General features: G+C 45.5%; 1 protein-coding gene across 6 annotated transcripts in view; it reads left to right on the top strand.

The window, feature by feature from the left end:
* Nucleotides 1–17,246, top strand: part of RFX2 (regulatory factor X2) — a 93,499-nt gene that overhangs the window by 549 nt on the left and 75,704 nt on the right. The window lies entirely within an intron of this gene.

Here is a 17,246-nt window from a genome sequence, read left to right as displayed (position 1 = left end):
GGACCCCTCTTCTCCCTTTTACTCCCCAAATCTCTGATTGGGGCTCCCCCTGGGACCCTTCTCTCACTCTTAACCTCAAACTTCTAATTGAGAGGGCCTCGAAAACTCTTCTCACCTTTACCCCAAATTCCCGGATTTGGGGTGTCATGGGTACCCTCTTTTCGTTTTGACCCCCAAACATACTGAATTTGAGGGCACCCCTGGGAACCCTTTTCTTACTCATTAACTAAAAGTCGGTGCGGTTGTCTTGGGGAGAACCCCTCCCCCTTCTCACTTTTCACCACAACCTCCCCGAGAATCCGGCTTCCTGGGGACCCGTTTCTCACCCTTTCCCCTGAAATCCTTGCATTTATAGCTTCTCCGACACTCTCCCCCACCTACCTCACTCTTAACCCCATATTCCTGAGTTTGGGCGACCCTGGGTCTGCCAGTCCTTACACGTCCCCCAGGAAGCTCCTTCGCACCCTGCAGCTCCGGCATTTGGACTGATCGCTAAGCGAGAAAAGTTTCACCAAAGGGCTTTTCTTTTTTTTAAAATTTCTTATTTTGTTAGAGAGCCTAACTTGTGGCCCAAACTCCTCGGTGGTATTTTCTCCTGCGGTTGTGCGAGTGCGTGTGTGTGTTTCTAAATCCAAACCCCACCCCCTTAAATACTCCACCAGCACCTCCCCCCCCCCAAAAAAAAAAAAAAAAGCTCTTTATTCTTTTCCTTTTCGCTCGGGGAGAAGCCGCGGCGCTTCCTCCCGGCGGCGTCCCTGTGGGTTTTTCTTGCTGCTGCGCTTGGAAAGTTGGGTTTCCAGATCCTACTGGCTATTTCAAGGGCCTCCCGGGGTGAGCTGCCCCTGCCATTCGGGCGGTGGCGGCGGGGGTGGTTCATCGTCCTAATTTTAACCTCCTGGTTGCCCCGCAGGAATGAGAGACAGGGCAGGATGCAGCGCAGGAGTCCAGGGCTGCGCTCCCCTATAGACCTCATTCCTGCTTCTGCCTGTTTTTATTACGGCCCCCTCCAATTATTTCCTGCTTTGTGCAATAAACTGTCAGTGCTGACTTTCGTGAGTTTTTTTCCCTCCCGATCAGCTTTAGCTCTGTGAATCCAAAATATCAAAACTCTACAAGACTCAGTTTCAACTGATTCCTCCAACAAAATAATACTAATGATAATAATAACACAAAACATTAACAACGAAACAGTTTTTTATGACCACATATTGTCAACGTGTTTTTATCTTTTTGCTTAATGCTCTGAAATATGTTTGCTTATATAAAGACCCTTATCCTCTGCTCTGGGGCGTAGGGGGGGTTACTTACCCATTCAAATTTAAAGACTTGAATTGACTCTAAATTACCGTTAGAAATGGCTACTCACCTGCTCTGACCAGAGAAATGAGTCTATGGTAAGCCCTCCCCAGAAAAGGAATTTAATTTTCTTAATGACCAGCAGTCCTCTCACAGGCTTGATAAAATATGGGAGGGGACTTGGTAGTTTTTATTAAAAAGACTTCCCATAATAAAGGATGGAAATGTTAACTGGTTCTGTGGTTCTGTGATCCTGTGATATTCCAGCTGATTTGGGTTGGAAGTGAATTCAGAAATGGTTTGCCCCTGCAGGGAAAGCAGTATTGAATTATTTAGCCCTTCCGTGCATTCCTCTCTTGTTCCAGATAAACTGATGAGTCACTTAGAAGGGGAATCAGGAGGACAGGGACAGAGTTATTAATTATCCTCAAGTAACAGAGTAAGTCCTTTGAAATTCAATTGATATTTGCTTTCTGGGTGAAGAGTATATATTACCTTAAAATTTATCTTTCAACCACAGAAAAGCTGCTGGCATGGAGCCATTTACCAGAAATGGAGATGATGGGAAATTATCTGGCTCTTATTCCTTAGATATAATTTGTAGTTTCAGATTCGAGTTATAATTAATGTTAATCAATATTTAATTAATTTAACTTTAATATTATAATTGAGCCAAAGTTTTGGATGTTCTTATGGGATTTTTATAGTCACATGTGGTTGTTTTGCTCATAAAATTCCAGGGCCTGAAGGAGCCATATCTTGTAATATATTTGGCTCTTTTTAATTAACTCCAGGTTGACCCCTTATTTAAAAAATGATCCCCCTGTACACACCTACTTATTTGTAAAATGTGAAACTATTTAAAAAGCAAGGGAAGTTGTCAGAGAAACTGTCTCGCTGTGGGGACTCTCATGAACCCAGGGAGAGGGACATACAAGTTCTTATCCAGTGTCTGAAAGGCCCCGGGCACGCCTAGCACACACAGCTGTGTCTCTGGGCTGAACTGTGTGTGTAGTCCCACTAAACGGGGTAGATAAGGACATCGCCGACCTCGTGCCGGTGCAGGTCAGCTTTTGTCACCAAGTGAATCCATGCCAAATTTACCAAAACTTCCAGTTTTCAGAGCCTCTTAGATTTTGGCATTATTATAAGGAATTGTGGACTTAAGTTATAAAAAGGGGCATTTTGACCTTTCTGGAATGTAAATGGCAATTAGCTCCACCACAGGCCATGTTCTCTTAGACATATGCCTGGCACAGAGTGTGCTTAATTTGTCCAATGAATGAATGAATGGATGGAAGAAAGGAAGAAATATGCATTGAGAATTAGCGTAAAAACGGAAAACTACCTACACGCTTCTTGTAAACCCCAAGATCAGCAAAGTAATTCTTAAAGGAAAACACAAGAGGGAGAACTTTAGGAGAGGAAGTCACAGAATCAAGGGCTGGGGTATGGAGTAAGGAGTGGGTACAGTCTGGAGTGAAGTCGTGCCCGGGCAGCTTGGGCTGGCTAAGATGATGTGTGAGGAGACAGGATTCTAAGAGCTTCCTAGCAGAAAAGTCGCCAGCTGTCACTAGACATATCCAGGTGGATTCTGACAGGCCATTTAAACGTGAGGTGGCCAAGTTGAGCTCAAGATAGTCCCCCCAAATCTGCTCTTCCCAGGCTGCATCCTCACTTAGTACAATCAGTACCAGCTGTGTTCTGCCCACTGCTCAGGCCAACACTTGGGCATTGTCCCCCACTCCTCTCTTGCTCTCAAGTCACCAGCAAATCCTGCCCACTCACCTTTGGCGGGGACCTAGACTCTGAGCACGCCTGGCCACCTCCACTGCCAGCCCCCTGCTCCAAGCCACCATCACCCGTGGCCTAGGTGATTCCAGCCTGTTAACCTGGGGATCATACTGTGGTCTATTCCTCAACTCAGAACCCTCCAATGACTCCCATCTCGCTTGGAGCAGAAGCCAAAGCCTCTTCCCACCCCACCCTGGCCCCCACCCCAATATTTCTCTGGTCTCATCTCCAGCCACGATCCCTTGTGCTCACTCCACTGCATCCCCTCTAGCCACTCGGAAGTTCCCCCAAACCCTCTGCCCTGAAAGCACTTGGCCCAGGCATTTGAGGGGCTGCTCCCTCACTGCCTTCAGGCCTTTTTTCAGATGTCACCTTCCCAGACCACCACTCGAAAGTGATGCATTCTTAGCCTCCTTCCCTGCTTTTAGCATTTATCACTCTTTAAAGGGCTGTATATTATGTGTATATTTTTATTATCGCTGTCCCCTCTTCGAATGTCAGCACGGTGTGGGGAAGAAGCTCTTTGTATTTTGTTAAATTCTATATCCCCGGGACTGAGAATAATTCTGGCACTGAGTAGGCCCTCGATAAATATTTGTTAAGTGAATAAATAAATGGTTTTCTGCACAGCTGCGGGAAAGCATATGTAGAAACTAAGAGTTGCTCCTGTGTGGCACATGCCACCATCTGTGTGACTCGGTACAGCTCAGACTGGATGAACAGGGCAGAGGGAAGAGGAAAGGAAAACTTACGTATCGTAATACTGGGTGCTGCAGATTGGGGCTTTGGGGCCTGGCAGAGGAAGTAAAGTGTGGCGTCTCTGTTTCCATTTATTAGCTCAGTGACTCCAGGTAAGGTTTGGCATCTGTGAAATAGATAATTGTGCTTGTACGGTTGCAGTATTAGAAATAATACCTATAAACTGGTTTGCACAGGGCCTACCACATAATAGGTGCTGAGCAAAGAGTAATTATTATTATTACTAGTAAGTAAATAAGCAGAAGTGGCCTGGGATTATTTGTTTTTTATTTTGGTTTCCTGCCCAGTACCAGAAGCTGAGGAGACATTGCGTGAACATGTCATGCATTCTTGATTGAGCAGGTGAGCCTTAAGTTGTCTATTTTAGGTGCGAAATGCCCTTCAATTAGCGTAGAAATTTACTGGTACAAATATGTCACCCTGCAAGTGTAAGTGCTTGGCAAACAACAAAACAAAAAAACTCACTCGCAGTCCCACATCTTGGTTTTGCTATAGATGCTTCTGAAATTACTCCCCAAGCGTGACACTTTTGGGTGGGTTTTGCCCAGTGGCCAGCCCAGCAAGCAGAACTTCCAGGTGAGAACATTTAAAAACTGGTTTCCCTTCTCTGTCATCGTGCCAACTGGTCGAAGTCTGGAAATCAGCCACTTGGAGGTGAGACCTGGCCTGGTCCTCGTGCCAGGACTTGAGTTAGGCCCTCAGGGGCAGGCAGCCTGGCCGGGCTCCTTGCTGCACCTCACTTCTTTTTTCCTGAAGTGCATTCCTGTTTGATGATACATAGGTTTTGGTATGTTTCAAAACCTTGTTTTATGCCCTGGCAACTCCTTATTCTTATTTTTAATTTTTGAGATTGCTATGACTTTCTGAAAAATATAGTTGACGTCCCAGACCTGTAAATGATACATACAGCAAGTGGATTTCGGATGATCCAAACAGATTAGACCTGCCATAGTCCATGTTTTAAAAAATGGAAAAAAAAATTATAAAGCCATTAAAAATATGTAGAACGTGTAATGGCCCAATGTGGTGACTATGTGCTATTTACTATGCAATGAAGCCCAGATGTGCTATATACAGTAAGCCTATTTCTACTAAGATCTTTGCAGTTATTTTGAGCTTGTGAGTGTGTGAAAGAGAATTTCAGAACTGGGTGACTGGTGTCCAGAGGAGGTGACAGCTGAGCTGAGACTGAAATGAAGAGAGGGAGCAGCCCTGTGGAGTTCAGAGGGAAGAGCCTTCCAGGAAGAGGGGCAGCAGGTGCAAAGGTCCTGGGGCAAGAGGAATCAGCCAGGCCCGGTCAAGGCAGAGAAAGCCTGTTGTGTGTCTAATGCTTGGTGAGCAAAAGGAGAGGCAGAGGGCCTCAGAGGCCATGGAGAAGAGTCTGGATGCTGTTCTAAGTATAAATTAGATTGTTGGTAGACTTCTCCTCTACCCACAGTTGTCAGAGCCACGGTATCTAGTCATTTGCTGGAAGACCTGCTTTCTGGGCCTCTGACATTTGTCATTCATTCATTCATTCATTCATTCATTCATTCCTCCCTGAGTCAAGCCCTATCCTATGAGGTTACCAAGACCAAAATCGACTAGGAGAGGAAGGCAGCTTCAGAAAAGGGCTATGCTGGATGTCAGTGGATGGCCCAGTGAATGAGAGCACAGAGGATGCGGCAGAACGCTTGGTGTCTGGAGGTTGGCAGTGGAGTATTCCTGTTGCCATAGTCCAGGCAAAAGGTGACAAGGGCCTGCCTCACAGCCCCAGCTGGGGGGTGCTGGAAACAGCCATGGGGCTCTCAGGGGCTTCAGGGACCTGGTGACTTGCTGTGGGACAGTGGGCAGGAGGAGCCAAGAGCAATTCCCAGGTGTCCGAGAATCAGGTGGCATGTCACTTCAGTGAGTCAGGGACCGGGGAGAAGCTGCTTTTGGGCGGGGAAGTCATGAATTCATTTGTGGGCTTGGCCAGCTTTAGACATCTTGGGACATCTGAATGGGGTCATTTCCCAGTAGGTAGCTGGATTTCGGGGTCTGGAGCTGAGGGGGCAGGCCAGGTTGGAGGTCAGAGTCTAGGAGCTGTCAGAGTACAGTTGGTCATTTTAGTCATGAAAATGGATGAGATCACCCAAGGAGAGGGTGGGGAGTGAGCAGATAAGGCCAAGGGCAGGGCTGTCAACATTTAAGGAGCAGGAAACCAATGAAAAATCACAGGAAAGTGGGTTGTTTTAAACTATGGTAAAATATAAAATTTTGAAACATAAAATTTACTATTTTAGCCATTTAAAGCACACAGTTTAGTGGTATTAAGTACATTCACACTGTCATACAGCTGTCCCCACCATCATCTCCAGAACTTTCTCATCTTCCCAAACTGACACTCTGTCCCCATTAAATAGTAACCCCCTACCCTCCTGCCCCAGCCCCTGGCACCACCATCTACTCTCTGTCTCTATGAATCTGACTCTTCTTGGGACCTCGTATAAGGGGAAGCACACAGTATTTGTCCTTCTGTGTCTGGCTTATGTCACTGAGCATCATGCCTTCAGGGTTCATCCACGTTGTAGCAGGTGTCAGAATGTCCTTCCTTTTTAAGGCTGAGTAATCTTTCATTGTCTGGATGAACCACTATGTTTATCCATTCATCCCTCGATGGGCCACCTTTTGGCCATGCTGGACAGAGGAGATCCTGAAGGGATTCTTAGGTGGAAGGAGAAAGTGGAAATGGGCTCTGTAGGCAAAGGGGAAGTAACTCAGGGACTGTACAGGAAGCGTGAGGCCTGATGGGCCAGAACGATTAGACGGGGAGCAGTCCCATGGGAAGGAGGGAGAAGGACGAGTCCCCACAGAAAGGCAGAAGGCAGAAGGCTTGGCTCACAAGCGCCTGTCCCCCCAGAAATGTGTTGAAATCAATGATATCAAAGTCCATTCCTAAAGTCACAACAGCACTTCATTATGCTTACATTTAAAAAATGCAAACTTTATTTTTTAGAAATGGCGCTGTGTTTCCAGGATACGTTTTTATCCAAAAGGTGACCCGTGGGGTAAGGCCTTGGAAGCAGTGTCCAAAAAAAATGAGAAGCCCACAAATATGTTCCAGCCCCACCCAGGCCAGGGAGAACCCAAAGAAAACAGGCAGCGCGTTCCCACCTCTGCTATTCTTCTCAGCATATGTACAGGCACATGTAGCCCGCTTTGAGAAGAAATAGGATTGGAACTGCAGACACACAAAAAACAGCTTAGAGGATGTGCTTTCGATTTTTCAAAGAATTCTTCATTTTCTAGAATTCACTTTATTAGGGACTTCTTGATGTGAGTTGCTCTCTGGGGCTTCCATCTATTTAGCAAATATTTATGGGCCCCAAATCTCAAACAGATGAGGAGCTTATAATTAGTCGAATAATTAAGTGTATTAATCTATCACCATGTGGAAAGTTAAGAGGAGAGAAGATGCTAGAAAATTTTAAAATTGTTAACAGCAATTGGCCACTGACATTCAGATCTGATGTTAAAGTATAAACTGGGTGTATTATTTTAGGAGCTTGTCAATCGTGTAAATCATGGTATGGTTATACAACCAGGAGTAAGTAGAAATTATTTCTGGAAACCCCATGTGACTTGGTTCATTGCTGGCCTTAGGTCACAACTGGGCGTATTCATCCACTGGGCTGTGATCACTGGGGAGACCCCAGGGGGCAACAGAAAAGAGTCACCAGTTAGCAGTTATTTAATTTAAGAAACTGCAGGATGGTGGAGTTACAAGTGGCCACAAGGTAACCAGGTGGTTCCCCCACATCCAGACTGGGTTGGAAGCTGCTCCCGCCTCCCTTTTGTGGGGTCTGCACAAGCCTAGCTTCTCTCTTTATTGTAGCCCCAGTGGCAGCCAGAGTCCTTTGTCCTCCCAGCAAGGGGCCCAGCCTTGCTCTCCTGTCCTAGGAGCAATATTTCCCCAGCCTCAGCTCAGCACTAAGTAGTGCTCCCCGTATCACTTCCATGTGCTGCATAGATGGGGCTTGCTTCGCTTCAGGATTCTTACTTATCTCTTCATCTCCCACCCACCTCACCTCGTCTCTCCTGGAGGAGGAAGGGATGGACACCTTTACCTGCTTTGTTAGCCAAAGGGATGGACTGGCCCCTCCCCTTTTTTGTAACCACATTGTACTTAGCTCAGTGTTGAAGGCTTGTCTCCTTCCTGCTCCATCTTCCTTTCCATTGCCTCGGCTTTCATTACTTTTCCGAATGGGCTTGCCATCCCCTAAACAGGCCTTATACTCTTGTCTCCCCTCTCTCTGGAATGTCGTTGCTACCGATGACAGTCCTACTCTTCTCTGAAAACCCTTCTCCAGTGCGCTCTGGCCATGGAGCCTTGAGACTTTAGTTGGCGAGCTGAGTGGGCAAATGTAAGACTGGGGCGGGGTTTCTCCTCAGCACTATTGACATTTGGGACCAGAACAGTCTTGGTGGGGGGAGGGGCGGGAGGCCGTCCTGGGCCCTGTGGGGTGTTGAGCGGCATCCCCGACCTTCACCTTCCAGTAGCACCCCCCAAGTTGGAACAATAACTATGTCTCCAGACATGGCCAAATGCCCCCTGGGGGTCTGAATCACCTCCTAGGTAGGGACCGTGCGACTAATCAGCCAGAGGTGGCAGTGACTCCTGAGTTGGCACATCCTGAAGATGTAGCATCGCAAGTCTACGTGGACTTACCCTAGTGATTTATGTCTCTTATTTCTTGTTATGAATTGTAAGCTCCTCGAGGGCAGGGATACCACACTTCCCACAGGGCTAAATATGTAATACACGACTGAATAGAACGCCAACCAGAGTGCTCTCCAGAGGGTGCAGCCCACGGCCAGTAATGGCAGCCTTTGGTTTTAGCGAAAAGCAAAAATCATGAAACCCTTTCCTGAGACCTGATAGCCTTAAAAACCCCATGGTTTTGATTCAGTCTAGATTAACATTCCATCCCTTTCAAATACGTAATTTTCCTTTACCAAATCCCAAAAGAAATTTTAATCAAAGTCCTCTACTGTTAATTGACTTCCCTTTTGGCCAAAATTGCACATCAAGTTCTTTTCCAGAAAGCACAGGGGTCTGAGATGAAGTCTCGTAACCAAACTGCTGCGGGGTCCCCTTGCCAGGATCCGTGGACACAGGGGAGAATATTAAATGCCTGATTCTGTGTCTGAGCCAGTTACAACAGCTTGATTCATATTTGTTTTGCTTTGGAACTTTGCCAAGATTTCACTGTTAAAAAGATTTGAAACAAGTATAGTTGTGTCTATTAGAATCGTTTCATCAACAAAACATGGCACTTGAAATTTGTTGAGTGAACAAATTCTTTTTGCAAAGTGATAGGGCAACTTGTCAGTATTTAGAACCTTAGCTTTTGTAATTGGTGAAAGGTTTTGAAAGCCCACAGTGCTGCAGAAAGTCGTTACAGAGGATCAACAGAGTTGTGTAAAATTTACTCACTTTGTAGGTAAATGTTTCTCATCCTGGCTCCCTTCCTGAAAGATCCATTTCCCCAGTGCTATTCCCCAGCTCAGGAGCCTCTCCCGTAAGGAGAGTAAGGAGACGCTGGTTCAAGGTCCTGGCCTGGGGGGTCCTGGTGGACTTGTGTGGGGTAGGCTCTGAGGGAAGCTCATCTCCCCTTGACCTCTTTCCCTTTGCTCTTTAGAAATGTTCGTATTAGCCAAGCACCACTGCACTGCAAAGGCTAGGGAAAGCCCCATTTCTGAAGTTCCTCCAGTGAGCCCCGATTTCTAATTAAACCGTCATGACTCTTATTGGGAATAGAGGCAATGTCAGTCAAAATAGAAACCAGTTAGACAAGCTAAGATGAACTTCACGGGTAGTAAAGTTCCCTGTTGTTTCCCAGTAGAAACTGAGATCATTGTGTGTCCGGTTGCCTTGTTACACAGCTCTTATCTAGAATGATGTGTGCCATCATTTATGGAGCCAGTCACTGTCTCTGAGCCATGTAAGACTGTCCAGTGCTGTAGGGATTCCTTTGAAGGAACTGGAGATATTTGAATGTGGAAACATAAGGTCAATTGGCTGTGATTAGTAAGCTCCTGTGAAAATGTCTTACGTGGACCCGACGAGTCTCAAGGGTAAATAGAGACTGTCTTCTCCACCGAGTGGGAAGGGCCGGGCCCAGCAGTTCTGACAAAGGCTTGTTCCGCTTCTGCTTCAGACCAAGGAAGGAGGGTTTTTCGAGAAAGGTGGGGAACTGTATATAGGGAATTAAATACAGCAGGTGTGTGGTGGGGAGAGCAGCTCTCAGCTGTAGCCACTGTTAGGTCCTCCCTCCTTCACCCCATAAACCACTGCTCCCCAGTTCCCATAGGTCTCGCTACCCAGAAGTCGCCTGTGTTGATCCTGTCTGTCCCATCTCCGCATGTGCTGTTCTGGTTCAGATCCTCTATTCAGGACTGTGGGCGTAACCTTGGGGTTCTCCCCTTGCAGGAAGGGTATGGCTCAGAGCCGTCGTTCTGCCTTCTCTTTATGAATCTTTGATGTTTCCATTGCCTTCAACAGTGGTCTTAAGCTGTTGAGGGAGGGGGCCCGGGGGGTGACACATGACGTCTTTGTGGAACACTCCGGAATACCAGGGCATTTAATTAGGTCATGCGAACTCATCATGTTTTTATTAATAAAACGATTAAATCATAAACTATGATAGTGGAATAAACTGCTGTTGAATCAGGCATGATGGGCTCCTCCAGGGTTTCCCAAATTCTGCAAAAATTGCAGAGAATTTGTTTTGTTGCTCACTGCTGTTCACCAACAGAGAAGAGGGAACCTGTACCAAGGGTTTAAGGAATCTTTGTAGGGCAAATTGTTTTTAATTTGAGAAACATATTTATTGCATATTTTTCTAAAAATAGGCAAAAGTGCCATTATTTTATTTGGGCAAAAAAAGCCTGAAGAATGTTTTAATATTCCAAGGAAGTGGGGTAGTGGTCGGGGGGAGGGGATGGGGTGGGGTGGTTTGGGTTTGGCAAACATTCTCTATAAAGGACCAGATAGTAAATATTTTAGTCTTTCCCGGCCAGACGGTCTCTACTACAACTACTCAACTGTGCTGATGACAACACGTGCATGAATGGCTGTGGCCCTGTGCCAATAAAACTTTATTTATGGGAACTGAAATGTGAATTTCATATAATTTTCATGTGTCACAGAATATTTTGACTGATTTTTCTTAACCATTCAAAAATGTAAAAGCCATTCCCAGCTTGTGGGCCATACACAACCAGGTGGCAAACTAGGCCAGACGTGGCCCGTGGGCCATGGTTAACTGACCTCTGCCCTATAGGATGGAGTCCAGGGGTTCCCCGGGATTCGCAGCCTTTCTCTGAGTGGCCCAGCCTGTTTTCCCAGAGAGCCCCTAACCCAGGCCCTCTGTACCAACCAGCTTTGCCCTTCTCTTGCCACCCCCAATCACAAACACACACACACACACACACACACCCCTGATGGTGCCAGCTCCTGCTCTTCAATTAGTTCATTCTCTCTGTCCCCACCACCCACCCCAAGATCCTGCCTGTCCAGGATGGTGCCTTCCCAGATTCCCTATCTTATGGTTCATGGTACCATGTTCCACCTCGATTCTGCACCTGTCACCTTTGCCACATAAGGAGTTATTTGTGTCTCCTTTTCTCTCACACAATGTAAAACCCTTGATGACAGAGACCATGTCTAACTGTCTTTGTGGGACAACAAATAGAGTAATTATTTGTTGAATTGACTCGAGTTCTTATTAGATTGAGACCTTACCCAGCTCTAAAAACCATGTCCCTGACTTTCTAGTAAAATAGAGCCTGGTAAGATAGTTGTGAATTCACAGTTTGATTTATTCTAGGACTCTCCTAGGTCACGATTGTCCAATAGAAACATAATGTGAGCTGCCTGTGTAATTTAAAATTTCCCAGTAGCCATATTTTTAAAAGTGAAAACAGATGGGTGAAATTAATTTGTATAACATATTTTATTTAATCCAATATATCCAAAACATTGTTATTTTAACACGGAATCCATATGAAAAAAATTTTATTGAGCGATTTCACATTCTTTTTGGTCTGCTAGGACTTTGAAGTCCTGTGTGTATTTTACACGCACAGCACGTCTTCGTTTGGACCAGCCACATGGGGGGCCGGCACCACTGAGTTGGACAGCACAGATAAAGTGTTAAAATGCAGACAGGCATGACTTTTCCGTTGTCCCTATTCTTGTAAGAACACCGGCACTATTTGAGCTACTTACTGGTGTGCAGGTACCGCACAGCCACTGCAGTTGGAGGTCACTCACAGGGTGTGAGTAGCACAGGTCCCCCTGACTCAAATGTTTTCCATTTTCTAAAGCGATCCCGATTGGACTTTGCACTCTGGGCCCCTGAGCAGTTTGATCCCAGAATGCCACAGTGACCATTTCAGAACTTTGGGATCTTTCTGGGCGGCCCGGTGCATCTGTTTACTTCCTCTTTACATCACGGGAGTCGTCTTTTCATTGGAACAACTCCAAATACTGCAGTATCAAAAAATATAAAGGGAAAAAAGAGCCTCTGACTTTCTCCTCCCGCCCCTCTCACCACTAGTAAAGATCTCTGGAATCTTTAGAATATGTTGAATGCAGATAAAATATACACACTGATACTTTATTATCTTTTCAGTTGAGATATAATTCACATGTCATAAAATTCACCCTTTTAAAGTGTACAATTTAGCGGTTTTTAGTGTATTCACAAGGTGATACAACCATCACCACTATCTAGTTCCAGAATATTCCATCACCCCAAAAAGGCACGCTGCCCCCATCAGCAGTCAGTCCCTACCCCCTCCCCCAGCCCCTGGCAACCACGAACCCACTTCCTGTCTCTGTGCACATGCCTATTCTGGACATTTCCCGTAAGTGGAATCACACACTGTGTGGCCTGTGTGTCTGGCTTCTCTCATGGGCACCGTGTGTTCAAGGTCCGTCCCATTGTAGCGAGTGTCAGCGCTTCACTCCTTTTCATGGCTGAGTAATTTTTTTTTGGTATAAAAATGATCATATTCCACCCACTTTCCTGCAACCTGCTCAAGTCCACATCTTTTCTTACCACTATTCATATGTCCACTTCATTGTCTCTATGTAACTGCATGAGGTTCCACCCCTGAGGTCATTAAATAGCTCCTTATTGAAGGGCATTTCGTTGATCCTTTTTCACTTTTATCAACCGCCTTATCCAAACATATCTGCGTGTGTATGAGATGTTTGCAAGTTCCCGGAAGGAGAGTTGCCTCTGTGTTGGATCTCTCACTCACACTCACATTCTGTGCCTGCAGTGAGGGTTACTGTCCATCCGTGTCCTTAGATGCACCCACACCATCTCCAGCATGACCAGCTGCTGCCACCTCCTCCCACTCCCACCCGTGCCATGGGACTGTTAGCATATGCCAGTCTTTTACCTTTAACTCCCAGTCTCACTCATAGAATAGCGAGTCACACCTTTCGACACCTGGTGAAAACGTGCGTTCTTCCCCCCAGAAAATGCATGAGAAACGCATCCATCGGATTCTGCCTGTGGGTTTGCAGGTTCTTGGACCCCCTGTGTCGTGTCCATGGACCAGCCCCTACTTGTACCCTGACAACTCTGCTCTGCCTGTTTCACAGCCCATATACGGCTGACTCAGCCTCGGCCCCTCGGCCGGTTTGTGCCCACACAAGTACAAGCTTGTTGCCTTGACTCTGAGCCTATCCTCACATAGCAATGGCATTTCCTACCCCGTTCAATTCGCGTTGATATATGGCTCTCGACTCTGCTACCTTGCTACTCCACCAAAACATTCATTCCGCTGTCTTCCCAGAAAACCTGTCCGGCAGTTCAGCATGCAACATCTGGCCACTCTCTGTCCATAACCTGCCAAATAGGGTCATTTTCCTCCATATGCCAGCTAAGGGACCCGAGCTCCGGTTGCAGTGTCTGCTGTCCCCAGCTCGAGTAGGGAGCCCCCTCATGCCATCTCTTGATCCTGTTCTCGAACCTTTGTCTCTCACATAGATGCCTTCTTGTTACAGTGTAGATCCTTTCTCTTAAATAATTTAAAACCAGAATTCCGATGACCTAAAGTCATCTGTCCTTAAGCTGAACTTTTCTCCCTCTTTAAATTCAAAGGATCACATTTTTCTTTTTAGCATCCTTTAAGACTTCTGAAACACTAACCTAATCTAGTTTTCCTTCTTAGTGCTTCACGAATGTAGAATCTTCTAGAAACTGCCTGCTTCTTTATTCTGCAGTGGTAATGTTCACTTAGGGCTTGAGCCAGAAAGTCTACAATTCTGGCGACTCCCGAACTAGAACATATTCTGGTTTCAAATTGCTGATGGTGAAATGCCTGCCTCTAGCTGTTCATTTCTCATTCATTGTCCTTGGTGGGTTCTATTTCCGGGACATGTCTAACCAAATGTGTGGGCATTTCTAAAACAGACTTCCTTACCTTCCTTACACCTGCCCCCCCACCCCCATCACTGGAAGTTTTCAAACAGAAAGTCTCAGGGATAGTGTGTAAGGGGTGTTTTGTTTGTTAACAAAATTTGTTTCTGAAGATGTTAAAAAGAATTTTGACCTTGTAAGTTCTGGCCTAACTCCTTTATTATTTCCATCAATGTCACGTTTCACTTCTTCCAAGGTAAGGAATATAGGAAGCATTTTAGGTTATATATCATCTGTTTTTCTTCTTGTCTGGCATTTGCCAATGCTTGTTGTATCGTCTTTTTTTGCATAATGATTTGCATAACATAAAATTCACCATTTAAAAGTATATTCAGTGTTTTATAGGATATCTAAAATGTTATGCAACTGTCACCATTATCTAGTTCTAGAACATTTCCATTGCCCCAAACAAAGCCTGTGCCCATTAGCAGTCACTCCCCATGCCCCTCCTTCAACTCCCAGCAACCACTAATCTATACTTTCTGTCTCTATGGATTCTCCTGTTCTGGACATTTCCTATCAATGGAATCATATAGTACGTGGCCTTTGGCAACTGGCCTCTTCCACTGAGCATGTGTTGAAGTCCACCCATGTTGTTGTCTGTGTCAGCACTGCATTCTTTTTTATGGCTGAATAATAGTCCAGTGTGTATACACCACAATTTGTTTATCCATTCATCTGTTGATAGACATTTGGGGTGTTTCTCCTTTTTGGCTAGTATAAGTAATGCTGCCATGAACACTTGTGGACAAGTTTTTGCGTGAACATAGATTTTCCTTTCTCTTGGGTAGATACCTAGAGTGGAATCGCCGGGTCACATGGTAACTCCATGACTGCCAAATGTTTCCCATGGCAGCTGCCCCATGTTTCCTTCTCACCAGCCGCATAGGAGGGCTCCAATTTCTCTACATGCTCACCAACACTTGTTATTTTCCCTTGTTTTTATTATAGCCGTCCTAGTAGGTGTGAAGTGGCATCTTGTTGTAGTTTTTCATTTCATTTTCCAAACGACTAATGATGTTGAATATCTTTGCATGTGCTTCTTGGCCACCTGTGTGTCTTCTCTAGAGAGGTATCTATCCAAAGGTGTCATCTTTTACAATTTTCTTGGATCCACAAGTTTCTCTTTCTCTGTAAAATGTCCAAAGATGCTGAATCAGGAAGGTGCATGGCATACACAGCACAGCTATGTGGGGGGCGGAGGGAAGGGAGGGTAAGAATCAATAGGACGTGAGGGCTGTCTTCTCTCTCTCTCCCTTGTGACATGGCTCCAGCTCTGGTCTGTGGGCACCCCTTTTTCAGACAGTTCCTGAAATCCTGCATCCTCCTCTGCAGTAGGGAGACATGGCAGGGATGTCAGTCCTCACCCTCAGAGTGTCCTTGACCCTCTGGACACGGAGATTTCTAGAATGTTCTTTGTACAGTTCTCCCTCAGTAGCCAAAGGAGACTGGTTCCAGGACCCCCATGGACACCAAAATTCTCGGATGTTGAAGTCCCTTATATAAAGTGATGAATTTGTATATAACCTGTATTTGCATTAAGGCTGCCCACACATCATTTTATTCTTGTGGACTCAGCGCAGTGCTCCATGCGTGGCAAATTCAAGTTTTGCTTTTTGGAACCTTCTGGGATTTTTTTTCTCCTTCAAATATTTCTGATCCATGGTTGGTTGAGTCTGTGGATATGAAACCTGCAGATACGAAGGGTCAACTGTAATTATATGGGCTGTTTAATAGCTGTCTGTTTATTTCTCCATAATTATTTTAGGACTCTAGTTTAGCGATATCATACATTTGAATCTAGGATGGCGTCCACAAACTAGTGCATGGGCTGAATCCATCCCACCGCTTGATTTTGTACGACCAAGAGCTAAGAATTTTTTTTGCAATGTTAAATAGTTAAAAAAGAATCAATGAAAGAATAATGTTTTGGAACACATGAAATTATATGAAATTCACATCTGAGTGTCCATCAATAAAGTTTTATTGGCACATGCTCACGCTTATTTGTCTACATGTCATCTGTGGTGGCTGGTGTCCTGCAGTGGAGGAGTTGAGTAGTCTCAACAGAGACCGTCTGACCCATAAAGTCTAAAATAATTGCTGTTGGGGCCTTTACAGAATGAGCTTGCTGAGTGCTGGTCGAACACACTGGCCATGTGACTAGTACCTGGCACAACATCACGTGTTGAATACCGTGCTGATTTAGAGGTTTATGAAACCCCTTGGAATCTTCAGTAGCGCTTTACATTATTTTCACGTCCGTTAAGGGCAAGAGGAATGAAATTTACTTTATTCTCTTGTTTGCTGTGATTGAAGAAGAGTTTGCATCTGGCCACATGCATCTCGCAGGCTGAAATCCCCTTGCCTTTTTATGTCTGTAAGCCTGTGCCCCTGGCAGAATTTTTGTTCTGCTCACTCTGGCCTTCCACTCCATGGCTTTCCTCTTTGTCTTTCACGCCCCTGAGACCTGGGTAAGGTTTAGACCAACACTCCGGGGTGGGAAGGTGGTCCCCGGCTCACCAACAGTCAGCTCCGGGTGTCTGTCACTTTCTCTGGGCAGGTTGTACCAGCTCTGGAATTTGGTGTGCAAATCATGGCACCAGCAGTGATTTCAGAAATGAATTACTGCTCCAGATGGTGCAAGGAGACAGGCTCCCGTGTGGGAAAACCAACATCTGTAACCAGTTGGCTTCATGTGGGAGCACACTGTAGCAGTGACACATAAGAAGTACAAATGTTCACTGGCTAATCCATGAAGAAAAAAATCAGTGTTTAGAGATCAAAAAAGTGAACTCCTTCCACATTTCAGTCTTTTTCTTATAGAGGTAAAACCCCACTTGAAATGAATTCTCGGTGACTTCAAAATCGTTTGTTGTAGCTGGATTTTTTAAGAAAAAACCATGACCTCTCCCTTCTCCCCACTGGCAGATG

This window comes from Rhinolophus sinicus, linkage group LG07, assembly GCF_036562045.2.
Source record: "Rhinolophus sinicus isolate RSC01 linkage group LG07, ASM3656204v1, whole genome shotgun sequence".
In the NCBI taxonomy this organism is placed as follows: domain Eukaryota; kingdom Metazoa; phylum Chordata; class Mammalia; order Chiroptera; family Rhinolophidae; genus Rhinolophus; species Rhinolophus sinicus.
The sequence above is the reverse complement of the archived record's forward strand: the minus strand, read 5'-3'. Positions and strand labels throughout refer to the sequence as shown.